Consider the following 14,407-nt stretch of genomic DNA (forward strand, 5'->3'; position numbering starts at 1 on the left):
GAGCCATTTCACATGCTACTGTGAGGATTAAGTGTGAAAATAGGATGGTCCCAGGGAAAGTGGGTGCTTGGAATCGTGACAGGAGCAAAATATAATCCTGGTTATCACAGATGTTGCATGAAGTCACAGCCAGACACATGGTGAACCCCGCTTTACTGGGCCTCCGAGAATAAGATTGAGTTCTTAGGGCACCTAAGGTCCAGTTGGCCTTAGAGTCAGGACGGAATTGGCACTAGGGTGAGGGGAGTGAGGGGACCAGGGTGCACAGTTCAAGGAGGCACTCATGCTCTAGGTGGGGCACATACAGGAGGAGCAGGGGAGAATGAGTGCCTCCTTAAATCCTGCTCCCTGCATATCTAGACTGGGAAGTGGGGCTACCCCCACTGTGGGGGTGATGCCTGTAGGGAGGAACAGTCTACAGAGAAAACCAGGGACACTGCACCCAAGGCTGGCCCAAGTGCCAGGGAGTGACTGTCTTGTGATTTTAACTGATCTTGTGGTCCAAACCATCTAGTCATGCCTCAGAGCACATGTTTTGGCTTAACTGTTTGGGTAGTTATCTGCACACCCTAATAAATCAGCCAATTGTTCAGATTTATGCCACAACATTAACAGGTTAGTTTCACCTAGCAGTTGATCTATTGATATAATAAGGCACTGTATTTTCAAGAGAACATGAGGATATCCTTTGAGATTTGGATTTCTGCATAATATGTGGGCCTACTGGGTAACTCGCTGGCACAAATAAATCTTACACACTCTACACTCACATGGAAATGTCTTAAAATCCACAGGTAAGTACAAAACAGATTGCCAACTGGCATACACAGTAACTATTTGTAGATACACATCAATTAAATGTCACTAAGAACTCCTGTGCTTAAGCACTCAGGACCACATTCCAAATCTTCCCCACTCAGCTTCTACAGCACCAAGCCTCTTTAAAACATGAGGAAGTTTTGGATACAAGGAAATTTCTACCAAGCTTTCGTTTAGAAGGAGTTGAAACGTCTAAGGTAAATTGGATGCTATAATGGAACAAAGAGCAGATCCTAAATGAGGTAACACTGCCAAGCCCAGCCATAATGTTGTCTATTGTAATCACCCTGGATGTGCTCCAGCACCTGTGATGACTCAAAAGGTCCATGCCAGGAGCACCAGAAGGAGACTCCCCTCTGCCACAAAAACATATATTAAGCATTACGTTCTGGTCTAGCCAAGAGGATGACATGTGGTTCCTCACTTGAGCAAATCTATTTCTTCACATCTCTGATTGTGTCACGTACAAACGCCACTCGAGCATAAGTTCACGTCCTGCCCAAAGCATTTCTACACCAGAGCCACCTTGTCCTTGGCCTCCTGTCTCTGGTTTCTGCCTCCTTCCCTCCCTATTGCTCAACTCCAACTTCCCGGGACAGGATCACTGTCCCATTGGAACCACAGCACCGGCTCTTCCCAGCCCACTGGAGACCCTGCCTGTGAAGTCTCACTTGTCTTCGGGGCCCACAGGATATGTAGACTGGATGAACCTCAAACCAAAATAAGAACTCTCAGCTGTCTCTACTCCACCTGGGACCTCAGAGCCTGCAACCCTCAGCTCTTAGGTCTTCTTCTTCTTAGAATGTCTTCTTATTCAAGGGATGATTCTGTTTTTAAGCCACACCTAAATACCATGACTCTTGAATTTTCTTTTCTTTTTTTTTTTTTGTTTTGTTTTTTTTGAGACAGAGTTTTGCTCTTTTTGCCCAGGCTGGAGTGCAATGGCAAGATCTTGGCCCACTGCAGCCTCTGCCTCCGGGGTTCAAGCAATTCTCCTGCCTCAGCCTCCTAAGTAGTTGGGATTACAGGCATGTGCCACCATGCCCAGCTAATTTTGAATTTTGTATTTTTAGTAGAGACGGGATTTCTCCATGTTGGTTGGGCTGGTCTCAAACGGTCAACCTCAGGTGATACGCCTGCCTTGGCCTCCCAAAGTGCTAGGATTACAGGCGTGAGCCACCATGCCTGGCCAACTCTTGAATTTTCAAAAGATAACATACATGGGCAATAATGATATCAAGCCATAAGGCCTCCAGTTACATACAAACTGCATCTAGCATAACAGGATCAAATCACGAAACAAATGGTTCACCCAAAATTGATTGCCACACTCATAAAATGAGATCTGTTTAAAAACTGGAGACTGAAGAAACACCCATTGAATACCTCCCCATGGTTTCCACAGGTACTAGGGAAAGAGAGTGCAATGGGAATCTATCCTGACACTAGGTCAGTGGCTGTGACGACTTTCATAGGAACTGCACAATTTACTTGTGCTTTTTCTAAAATTTACTCTTGAATTTAATAGTGATGAAGAATGTAGAGTGCATCAGCAAATTGAGACACTAACAAGTAAGTGTAGAAAATAAATGACAATGAAATTTTTGGAGGAAACATTTATATGGGTGTTTGGTCCTCCTGTTTTGACCAGTATAACATTGTCGAATTTATGGAGTACCTACAACATTCCAAGTGTTTTTTATTACTCTGCAAGGTAGGCATTGTGGCTACTGCACAGATGAATTAACCAAGGTTCAGAAAAGTAAAATCATTTGCTTAAACTTGCAGTCAGTAAGGGTCTGAGCTTTGATTTGAAAGTGATCTTGTGAAGTTTGCTTTAAAAATATCCATATATAGGAATAAGTACATGAGAGCGAATCTGCTTTTCTCAGGATTACATTCCATAGGATTATCCACTTCATTCGTATTGCAATAAGTAGTCTTGCCTATAGTCCTCAAAGAAAAAGAGTAGAAAAATGATAGAAGTCTAAATATTTAAATTAACCAAAATATTTGATTTTGTTATGACTTTTGACCTCTTATCAAAAATGGAACAAGCAAAGTTTAAACATGGCTTCAGCCACTTTTCTGTCACTGTCTTTTCATCTGATGATCAAATGGGAATGAGCAGGAGATTAAGGGCTCATATTATGAACAGAGTGAGTTATTCAACTTCATAAGACACAAATCTGACAGAATCATTATCCCAGAGCTCAATGACAACAAAGTCCTAAGAAGATCCACAGTATATTCTCCAGTTTCTTCTTTATGAGTTCACCATCATCTCCACATTTGACATTCAATGAGATCACACACGGTGTGGTTCTCAAGGCCTTCCCATTCTGTTCAACAAGCATTATGAGAGCTCAGTGGCAGAGGACCACGGTGCCTTCAAAAGAGTAGACCAAATAGGGCGAAGTAGCTTTGTCACTAGGCATTCTTTAATGACATGCTACAAATTTCTAAGAAGAATTCTAATAATTCAAAACAGGCGACACCAATTTTTTCACATTAATTTAAATGATTCTATTCATAATGAATTCAGAAATCATTACAATTAAATGTAGTATGATTTAAAGGAACTGAAAATTGGATTATTCTAACTAACCTTTAAAATGCCTTTACAGATGCTAAAAAAGATTGTTTAATTTCTTTTTGGTTTTATTTCTCATGAACAAGTATGCTGAGTTACAATAGCTGCATTTTCCACTTCATAACGAGCAAGGAATGCCACTTCATAGAATAAAAAGGGAATAATGAAGGCATAGTGAGAAGTCCCAGGACATCCTACTCAAAAGCTAATCCACCAGCTACTATTAAGGAAAGAGTCAATGTTTAATGGGTAACTCAGGATTCAATAGTACTTTTTCCGTTCAGAAGTAGTGGGTGGAAAGTTCCAGTGAAGAAATTACCAGGGTTACATTATGCCGTAACATTTTGTTCTTCTAAAGAGTCTGTTTTAAAAGCATACTCATATTCCAGGGCTCATTGGTCATGGAATTTCAGACTGGTTTGCTGTTTTCTCTTGATGCCTGAAATACAGGTAATACTTTGCGTTTTTAAAATGCATTTCATTCCTATGTTCTGAGAGGAAGCATTGTATCAGAATCTTTTGTGCACTTAGCTAATGATCCATAGTAAGATCTCATTATCAATCAGGTTTGTCAGTATTGAACTTCATAAACAACTGATGGTAATCTTTGCTATGAAAAGTATAATACTGAGCTTAGTCACTTATAACCCATGATAATAGAAGAGGTCACTAGTTCCAGCCCTCAAATAAGGAAGTTAGATCCTAGAAATCTTGAGAAGGTACAAAAGTTGTCTAATACAGCCCATCCATCACTGTTGTCTAATTGGAAATTTCTTCGTGGCCTCATGGGAGTTTGTATTTCAGACCCTCCATAAGTGTCATAGATCAAGTCACTACTTACTAGTTGCTCCCATTGTTAAGTTATTGTGTTTATCCCCACTTTATTGTCTGTATGTCAACCCAGAACCAGAGCAGCTTCTGAGGACTTCTGGGATTAGGATGTAGCTTACAAGGATGGGGCCTACAATAAAGTGAGGATAAAGATATTTCTTCATATGGATGACTTCAGCCATCATTCGGTTTCTGCCACTGCCGCAAGCTCAAATTCTACCACATAGAGAAAATTTGTCCTAAAGATCAAGAAAACGTATCATTGATTCCAATGAGACGTCCTTACTCTTTTAACATTTTGGAAACCTTGTTTGAAGAGGCCACCATACGTGGATACGTCCACTTAATGGAAAAAGAAGAACAAACTAAAAATAATTAGAAATGTAGGACTGACATAAATTCAGAGGGATCTTGAACACGGTACTGCTTCATCAGTCAGTACAGAGATAGAGCTGTTAGCATCAGCTTATTAATTGCTGAAAGGAAAGCCGATAGGTTCTTCTTTTATTTTAAAACTTTGAAACCACATCATCATATGAACCTGGGACATTTTAAGATGAATTTGGCTGTCTTATAGCATAAGGAAATAATTGAGTTTGATCTGTAGACCTCATTACTAGGAGAAGGCCACAAGGGGATCCACACATTTTTTAGGAAGCCGGAATATTGAAATGAGATTTCAACCATCAGAGGTTGACGTCATAGAGCCTGTAACCTCCATTTTCCATTCCTTGTTGGTGCAGCCTGACTAGTGACAGTCACTGGTCCTCACCAGTTAGAAGATGATGGGAAGTCATTTAAGAAGTAAATTCAATAATGCTTCCAGAAAGTTCAGTTCTGTTCGTCTCCACACATCCTAGAAGGGACTGCCACCCACTGCAGTTGTGGGAATTAAAGGCACAGTGTGTATGAGCTGCCCCCAGCTCTGGTCTGGCAGAAGACAAGCTAATTAGAAGAGAGCTAACTCCATTTAGAGATGTAGAAAAGTTATCCTGGTATTTCTGGCGTGCCCAGAGCTATTAATCTCTTGCCTTTGAAAAGCACTCGTGCATTTCCATTTTACACTCACCCTTTTACGGCTGTACCTTAAGAATGTTGATCTACCTTGATCTATTGCTGTCATCCATCAACAGAATAGTAGCAACACACTCACCCGGCTATTGCTCTAAAACCGGCAGATGTCAAGCCCTGAGAGTGGGGGCTCTGGCTACGCTTCTAATGTAGACAGCACCTGTTTATAAGGCATCATGTAAAAGCTATTACCACATTCAGAGACCACAATCCTCATAGAAACATTTTTAGGAGCCTCAAAGCAGGTTGTCTATAAGTGAAAAAAGAAAGTATGCTCATCAACTTGCATGACAAATGAAAGGCATGTGGCTTTAAAATCAGGGGAGAATGTTTTCAACAACAGCAATAACCAGATTGCTTAGTAAAGATAGCAGGCAGTCATAAGACACTATGAAATCAATTCGCTGGGAACACACAGAGGGCAGCCAGAAAGGAGACTCTGGTCCAGTCTTTTAAGGCACTTCCTCCCTTTCTACCCACATGAACATTATTTTACACACTTGATGCTGATTTGTTTTGCTAAGGGTTTCAAGCTCTAAATTATTGCACTGTTTCTCCTAACCCGTATCCTTGCTTAAATCAGTGGAAATGTAATTGATGCAAAATGGCTTATTCTATTCAAAAGCATGTATTCATCTGAAATTGCTTTGGACCAGAAAATATTGTGAGGACAGACTGCCCCAATTTTATTCTTCATGTTCAGGGAACAAGTCATTTGAAGGTTCGGGGGGTTGGGGGTTTCTAAGTAATAAAATATCAACACATTGAGGAAAGCTAATTAAATAAAATATGGCTAAAAATCTTTCACTATTGGGCTATAATTTGAGAGATGATCTTCAAAAGGCATCTGATAATGCTTATTAGATTTTAAAATGTACCACTGATATTCTCACAAAATTTGATAATGGGAAAAATATTAATATGTTACAATGCCAGCATAAACAAATATATGGAATAGAAGCAGCCTGGAGAGAATGCACTTGCCTTGGAGAAAGGTGCTTTTGATCTTGGTCAGTAAAGACATGAAACTCAGGAATATGAGGCCATGACACTTCCCTGATGCTGATAGTAAAAAGGTGGTGAACATTAAAGAAACCATGAAGAAGAATCCAAATATATCAAATGTCATAGGAGCACTGAGGGGTTTTTAACTTTTAAGTCCAGGGGTGCATTGCAGGTTTGGTACATGGGGGTCTGTTATGCAGATTATTTCATCACCCAGGTATTAAGCCTAGTATCCATTAGCTCCTTTTCCTGACCCTCTCCACCCCGCCTCCCCTTTACTCGTCGATAGGCCCTGGTGTGTGTTGTTTCCCTCTATGTGTCTGTGTGTTCTCAACATTTAGCTCCCAGTTATAAGTGAGAACAGGAGCACTGAATTTTAACATGCAACATGTTTGTTTAGATGGTGAAGAAAATCGCTCCTCAAAGGGTAACAGCCAATGGGTTCAGCATTGTTATCCTCGGAAATGGGCTAGGATTGAAATTCTCCAAGAAACCTCAGGCTAAAACACCATCCCTCAACCAGATCTCTCAGCCAGCAGCTCCATCGCCAGATAACATTCTTCTCAAGCATATTCAGGAAGCACATGTGGAGGTTGTGACCCCCACTGAGGATGAAATGACATCTGAGCTGGCAGGTCCCTGAGCCCCTGATCTATGCTGGCCCATGAGGAGCAAGAGAAGTAGGAAAAAGGGAATTATTAACCCACAGTATGAGTCACCAAATAATGATAACGCAAAGAATCTTAAAAACCCTTCCTGTGGTTGAAATAACTGGGCAGGTCAAGAACAAGCTGTCAGTACTTATTCTTCCCTCCTCCTTCTGAGTTCTTAGTCACTGCCTGAAACCTCTGACAAATCTCTCCTCGCTCTAAATGCAGATAATGAAATCTGGTGTTTAGAGCCCATGAAAGCCCCTTTTTCTATTTCATATTTTTGGAAAAAATAATGAACATATTTCAATAGAATCCATGACAAATGCAAGCCCATAATAATGTCTCAGGGACACATTGCTAAGGGATTAAACGTAGCTTAATTTATAACATAAAACATACCATCCCTGTAAAGCGGAGAATTTTCAAAGAAGAGCAACCCAATCCCATCACTACTTTCCTTCCCTGCATAGAACTTGTTTTTCTTTTCCCCAAGTGCCTTCTTTAGGTTTTTCTTTCCCATACATTGCTTTTTGTATGGCTGGACATCAAGTAATACAACTTGCTCTTTCTTTTGAATTAAGACAAAGTCTAATCCTCATTTTAATCATTGTATTCGAGTAACAGCATTGCTTCTTTTGACTTCGATGTTGAGGAGAACTGAAGATGTGGATCACATACACGTGAAGAGTGCCTGCAGGAGTCCCACCTTCCCCCATCCCTGATGCAGCAATAACCAGCCCTTCTGGGTAGAACCCCCAGAGAGCACCAACGTGTGGCTCATTTGAGGCCTGGGCTTAGCAATGTTCACTGTTTGAGAGATTATGTGAATAACAAGTTGAATCCATGTTGTTTTCACAGGGACTAGAGTCCATTGGACAATCTGCAGCTTTGTGGAAGTGGCACACTCTTGTCATTCAGCCAATGCCATCATCTCACAAAGAATTAAAGAAGATAAAAATAAGCAGATGGCCCCATCTATGATGTCATTTATCTTTACAAGAGACGTATAAATCTAGGTTTGAGAAAAAATTAAAGGGCAGCTCTGACTCATACCGAAAGATCATCCACTGCCCACAGGACGGACTTTCATTCCCCCAGAGTAACCGTGATAAATAGTCAAAGATCTCACTGTTTGGGGTAAGCACACATCTGTGAGACGATGGTCTGAGCTGGGCAGATCTAACCTGTAATCAGGCTACACACTGAAATAGGGACCTGGTTCATGGTATTAAAAAATGAGATCCCAGAAAACAACATACCATTTTTTTTGCATTACTAGATGAATGAATGATGGATTATATGACCTAAGTTAGCAAGACGATCAATGCAAAAGTGCTGTGTAAATTGTTCTAAGAACTAGATTATAGCTTATACTCATTGTTATCATGGTAATTTTGTAGAATGTTTCATTACACTTTCATTCCAAAAGTTACCAAGAACACACTAGACTTGGATCTTCCTTAAGCAGAATGGTGATTTAAGATTAACCACCCTTTTCTATTCCACCACACCTTTCTCCATGTCAGTGTGTTAGAATTCCCTTTTATCATTTTCTCTCAATCTCGTCTTCTCATATTGTCAAAAGGACCATACGAAATGACCTCATAAACTCATTTAGGCTTAGGTGTCACCAAATAAATGTGTGAACCCTCCTGGTAAGTACGGCTGAGAAGGGATTAGAAAAACTAAGAGGGTAAATGATGTTAAGGATCAATAAGGAGGGGTCCTTAGAAGGGTAATGAGAGGTGGTTGTTCCAGCATCTCGGAAATACATACATACATATATGTGTGTGTGTGTAGGTTTGTAGCTCTGTGACATGTATACATATATATACACATATATGTATATACACATATATACACGTATATACATATATATACACATATATATCTATGGTTGTGGTTCTTCCTGACTTTCCTTAATATTCTTAGATAAACTGGTTTATTGATTTGTTGGTCTGCTTAGTGGAAGCTGCAGTATCTTTAGGTTTTTGGTGATCCAAGTTCTCAAAAACATAAGCCGATAAAGCAGATAATGGTCATTCCAAAGAATTATACTATGTGACAACAAAAATAGACCATAACTACTAATAACTATCACTACGGCCATTTACTGGGTAGTCACCATGTAATGAGGCTGAAGTGATTTACATATAGGTGCCCCCTGCCTTGCTACGTGGCAACACAACAAGACAGGAGTCCTATCCCTCACTTCACAGATGAGAAACTGGGCCCTGGAGGCTCAGTAAAAGGGTGAAGGCTAATACATGGCTTACAGGTAACTTACTAGAAAGGGCTTCACCCTTTTATTCCACTTCCTAGTCTATAAAACAGATGAATATTTCACCTTGAAAACATTAGGTAGAGAACTTGGGTTCCCTTAGCATAAGTTTTCAACCTATGTGTAATTTACTGGGGTGTGTAGCTCCCAGGCACTCAGGACAGAAAGCGAGGACCTCGGGTTTTAGGTTGTGGGTGCTATTGCATGCTGCGGAGAGCTGCATGTAACCATGAGTAAATGCAGACTTAGCAACACCTGTTAGAACCTGGGTGCGGTGGTATCTTTCAACTTGACGTCAGTGGCACTTTAAATGATTTCAAACAGAAGGGCTCCAGCTGGTCCCGGAGCTGCAGGGTGCCCTTATTAGGATATGTATCATATAAATATAGATGTGTACATAACACAAATATAGATCCCCCTTACAGTACACTCTGTGCTTGTATTGTTTGCACAGTCATAAAGAGCCTGCTCATTTTCGGAAAGACTGTTTTCCCCCAGGAAATGCAACTTTTTTTTTTTTTTTTTTTTTTTTTTTTTTTTTTTTTTGCTGTTTCAATTACAATTGGAAAGGAAAACATTTGAAATGAAAAGTTAAAAATAAAACCATCATTTCAAGGGAACAATGAAATGTAAGCTCAATGCACAGTAGCGTTCTGGTTTTTTTTTAATCTTAACCAAATGGTTTAAAAATTAATAATGTTAAACATTTGATGAAATAGGAAAGTAAAATGACATGAGAAACAAACCCAAGTACATTAACTGTCATCTGTTTACCTGTCCTAGAGCTAACATGGAAGGCCAAGTACATCTGGCAGGAGGCCATGCGATTGCTTACCACAAATAAACCCTGAACTTCTTGAATATCAACCACCCAAATCCAGAACCAACTTACTGTTGCTTTGGCCCAATTCCATGAAACAACTCATTTCCTTGGGACTCCGTTAGGAAAAATTAAACTTGCCTCTATTTTTTTAACGCTTTTTATTTTTAGACTACAAAAGTAGTATCTGTTCAATGCAGAAAACTTGGAAAACTCATAAAAACACAAAGATATTCATAAAATCATCTGATACTCATAATTCCACTCCCCACTGTTGTAATCACCATTAACATTTTGGTATGTTTCTTTCTAGCTACTTTTCTATGTTTCTTTACATATGTCAATTTTTCCTTTCCTGACTGGCATTTTGCCATGCATGCTGCATGGAGCCTACTTCTTACTTGGTAATACATTATAATGTTTTGCCAAGTTTGAAATATCCTTCTATGGCCTGATGTTTATCAATTAAATATATTCCAATGTATGAATTCTATTATATGGATTATTACAATGTCTCTGAACCAAATGCTTAATTTTGGAGTCTTCCAGTTATTTTGCCATTTTATCTGTCTACACACACACATATAAATACATAGATGTGTATTATATATTATATACCTCATATAATGTATATAAAATTTGCATGCAATCTTTAATAACTGTTGTCAAAGATACCATAAATTACTTACCTTACATCTATTTTTCTTTTCTTCCTTGTTAATATGACTCTGATTTTGTTCAGTGTGGAAATATCCCAGGCTAAATTATTTCAACTCTTATATCACAAAGTCTGGTCAATACAGTGTAAGGAGAAAATACAGAGTGGTGCTTCCGGGATGGCTCTTTGGAGAGCAGCAGATGTGACTGACCTGTTCCTGTGGTCTTCCATGTTTGTGTTGTCCGTTCCTTTTGTCTCACCTGGGACACGGACACAATGGGCACAGGCAGGCAGCCATCTTAGCACCAAGACCTGAAAACCATCGGTTAGGGAGGGTGTGGCAGGAAGTGGGAAGGAGACTGGATCCCGACACCATCACAGGGCCATTATGCTAGCCCTGGACTACTTACTTCTAAGTCTCATGTTATGTGACCAAAAAATAAGGGGATATAGTCAATAATGTAATTGTACATTTTCAAATAACTAAAAGAGTATAATTGGATTGCTTATAACACAAAGGATAAGTGATTGAGAGGACATATACCCAGTTCTCCATGATGTGATGACTGTACCAAAATATCTCACATAAATATATACACCTACTACGTACTCACAAAAATTGATAAATAGACTTCTATTTGATGGAAACCATTTGTTTTTTAGTTTCTGTTATTCAATACAGAACATCATACTACTTTTTTTTTTTTTTTTTTTTTTAATTGGCAGGATCTTATTCTGTTGCCCAGGCTGTAGTGCAGTGGTGTGATCACAGATCACTGCAGCCTCGACCTCCTGGGCTCAAGCAATTCTCTTGCCTCAGCCTCTTGAGTAGCTGGGACTAGAGGCATTTACCACCACGCCCAGCTAGAACATAATACTAACAGAGTTGCCTCAGTATAAGATCTTAGAAATGAAATTGTGGGTCTCAGGGTATACATATTTTAAAGACATAATATTGTGATTATTAATTTGCTTCCCAGAAAGTTTATATAAATATGAGCTCTGACCGGCTGTGTGCAAAAGTGCCAATCAGCCACAACCAGTGAGTATTACCCAACCCAACTCCACAGGGGCGAATACACTGCATCGCTGTTTTCATTCCCCGTTCTTTGCTTACCGGTAATTTCAAGCAGGCTTTGGTTTCAAGTGTTTTGTTGGCCTATTTTTTCCTTCTGTGAATTTGTCGTTTATATATTCTATTTGTTGCTTCTCTTAAGTTTAAGAATTGTTAGAAGAAACCATGAAGACAATTGCTGGGTTTGGACTGATGCTTGCAGCTTCTGCAGACGTCCGTCTTGAGTGAAAGCATCAGGTGAGAGCTCTGAGCGCAGGTGAGCAAAGGCTGGGGAAGCTCCTAAGCCAAGGGAGCTCTCCCAGCTGGTGCTGCACGTGTGCTCCAGAGGGAAGGCTCTTGATGCCTCCCGTGCTGCTTGGGACCCTTCTTCAGGGAAGTGAGGATGTTTCCCCCAGGATTCAGAGACCAGAAGCAGGATGACCACACCTCTTTCCTGTCATTCCTGGGGTTCCCAGTGCGTCCGCCTCCTCACATTCCTATGCGTTTGCCTCATCCAGTCCATGACTGGCACCTTTTTTCCTACAGAAAAACTGAAACAGCCATGCAGCTCTCCCCGTTCCCATCTCAGGTTGGGGAAGCTTAATTAGCCAGTGTCAGTAAATGTGCTTTGAGATCCTTAGAAGATGAGCTGAGTGGTCACTCCCCAAGACCTCGGCATCGGTATCACCAAGGTGGCTTTGCAGTAAATGTTAGGGGAAGTATGGAGGGCCATTTGTGTTATGCAGAGGAAGACAAAATGTCCATTACATAACTGAACACGACTGAGACGATCCAATTACCTTGTTTCTCTTGCTTTTTTCAATAGTGCAAAGGAATGGTGATTAGGCAAGGATCCTAAACAGGAGAAACCCAAGTCCGTTCTGAGGTGCGCTGTGTGTGGAGGCTGCTGGGCAGCCCCAGCCATGCGGTAGTGTACAACAGACCTTCAACACCATCAGCTTATAATAATCACCCGCCCGCTCTGTGCCCAGCCTGGAACCACAGCCGCAGCAAGCCCAGCCGTGAGCTTTCAGTGTCTTACCCACATGGGAGAAGCCTGTGTATCTTGGATGGGCATCTCTCTCCCCTACTTCCTGGCCAGGCTTTTACCCTCCAGTGGACGAATCACTAAGCACGCCCATCCTCAGCCTCAGCAGCAGCCTCTGCCCCACTGTCCAGTTCTATTTCTGCAGTACCTCACCATCCTCATCGGAGACAGCCCTCAAAGAACTTACAAGCAGAACACCACACCAATCCCTAGTGCAGAGAGGGGGGCCACCTGGAGCGCCTCATTTTCCATTGATCCACCAAGCCCTCCTCCTCCTCCTTCCAATTCAGCTAATTACCCGCCTCCAAGAAGCCTTCGGAAGGGAAGTCAGCATAATGCCTGTCCTTCTAGAATCCTTATTTGATTCCCTCAGACTGCACTGTCTTAGCATCTTCACACATCGACCCCTCACATCACTCCAGGCTCCTGCCAGTGATAATTTCCATCTCCTCCTTCACTCAGGCTCAGGATCTCCCAATCATCATTGATTCTTCCTTCATCCTTGTTCTCAACTTCTACTTCTGGAATCACAAAAATACCTATGACTTTAAGATTTGAAGGGCCCATGAGGATGTCTAAGGGCTTAGCTCCATACCCTAATGTTATAGATTAGAAAACCCAAGCCTAGGGAGTGGAAGGGGCTTGTCCACAGGCTCACCGCAGTAGGGGAGAGGAGTTGTCACTAGAAACACTTTTCAAGAAGGAAAGTTTGTCAACTGCTTGTCCAGGGCTCTTTCCATTGTATCATCCTTGCTTCTCAAATGACACGATGCTGACACCGTTATTCTAACTCTATTCCCAAAATGTCCTCAATCCCAAAATGTCCTATTGGTTGATACCAATTCTTTTAAAAATCTGACCTTGAGTGTGTCACCTGCAGTAGATACTGGACCAGGATAGAATTTAAGCCGTCATTGTGGGTCCTCTTCTATTTGCTCACAATTTACATCCCACTCTGTTGACCCAGTCACATGAATACACTCATCCCACAATCTCCCCCTACATCACTTTCCTTGCATCTGGGATGCTGCCTGGCTCTCCTGTCCACCCTCATCTCCCCCGTCCCTAAGCACTCACCCAAAGCTTTGCTCTGAAAGCTTCACAAAGCAACCTCCGCGGTGCATGGTGGCTCATGCCTGTAATCCCAGCACTTTGGGAGGCCAAGGTGGGTGGGTCAGGAGTTCGAGACCAGTCTGACCAACATAGTGAAACCTCATCTCTACTGAAAATACAAAATTAGCCGGGTGTGGTGGTGCATGTCTGTAATCCCAGCTAATTGGGAGGTTGAAGCAGGAGAATAGCTTGAACCTGTGAGGTAGAGGTTGCAGTGAGTGGAGATCGTGCCATTGCACTCCAGCCTGGGCAACAAGAGCAAAACCCCATCTCAGAAAAAAAAATTAATAATAAAGAAGCAACCTCTTCTTCCTTTACTGTCCTTTATTTTCATTTTTTATCTTTATGGGTGCATAGTAAGTGTATACATTAATGGGGTACATGGGATATTTGGATACAGGCATACAATGAGTAATTATCACATCAGGGCATATGAGGTATCCATCCCCTCATGCATTTAT

The 14,407-nt window shown here is 41.2% G+C and overlaps 1 long non-coding RNA gene across 1 annotated transcript in view; it reads right to left on the reverse strand.

Moving 5' to 3' along the window:
• Window positions 1-2,704: 2,704 nt before the first annotated feature.
• Window positions 2,705-14,407, reverse strand: part of LOC144336195 (uncharacterized) — a 43,310-nt gene continuing 31,607 nt past the window's right edge. Inside the window, exons 5-6 of the long non-coding RNA XR_013407734.1 lie at window positions 6,299-6,370; window positions 2,705-3,851 (exon numbers count right to left, since the gene is read on the reverse strand). This is a non-coding gene — a long non-coding RNA (uncharacterized LOC144336195). The remainder of the gene's footprint in view (window positions 3,852-6,298; window positions 6,371-14,407) is intronic.

Source organism: Macaca mulatta, chromosome 17, assembly GCF_049350105.2.
Source record: "Macaca mulatta isolate MMU2019108-1 chromosome 17, T2T-MMU8v2.0, whole genome shotgun sequence".
Lineage (NCBI taxonomy): Eukaryota > Metazoa > Chordata > Mammalia > Primates > Cercopithecidae > Macaca > Macaca mulatta.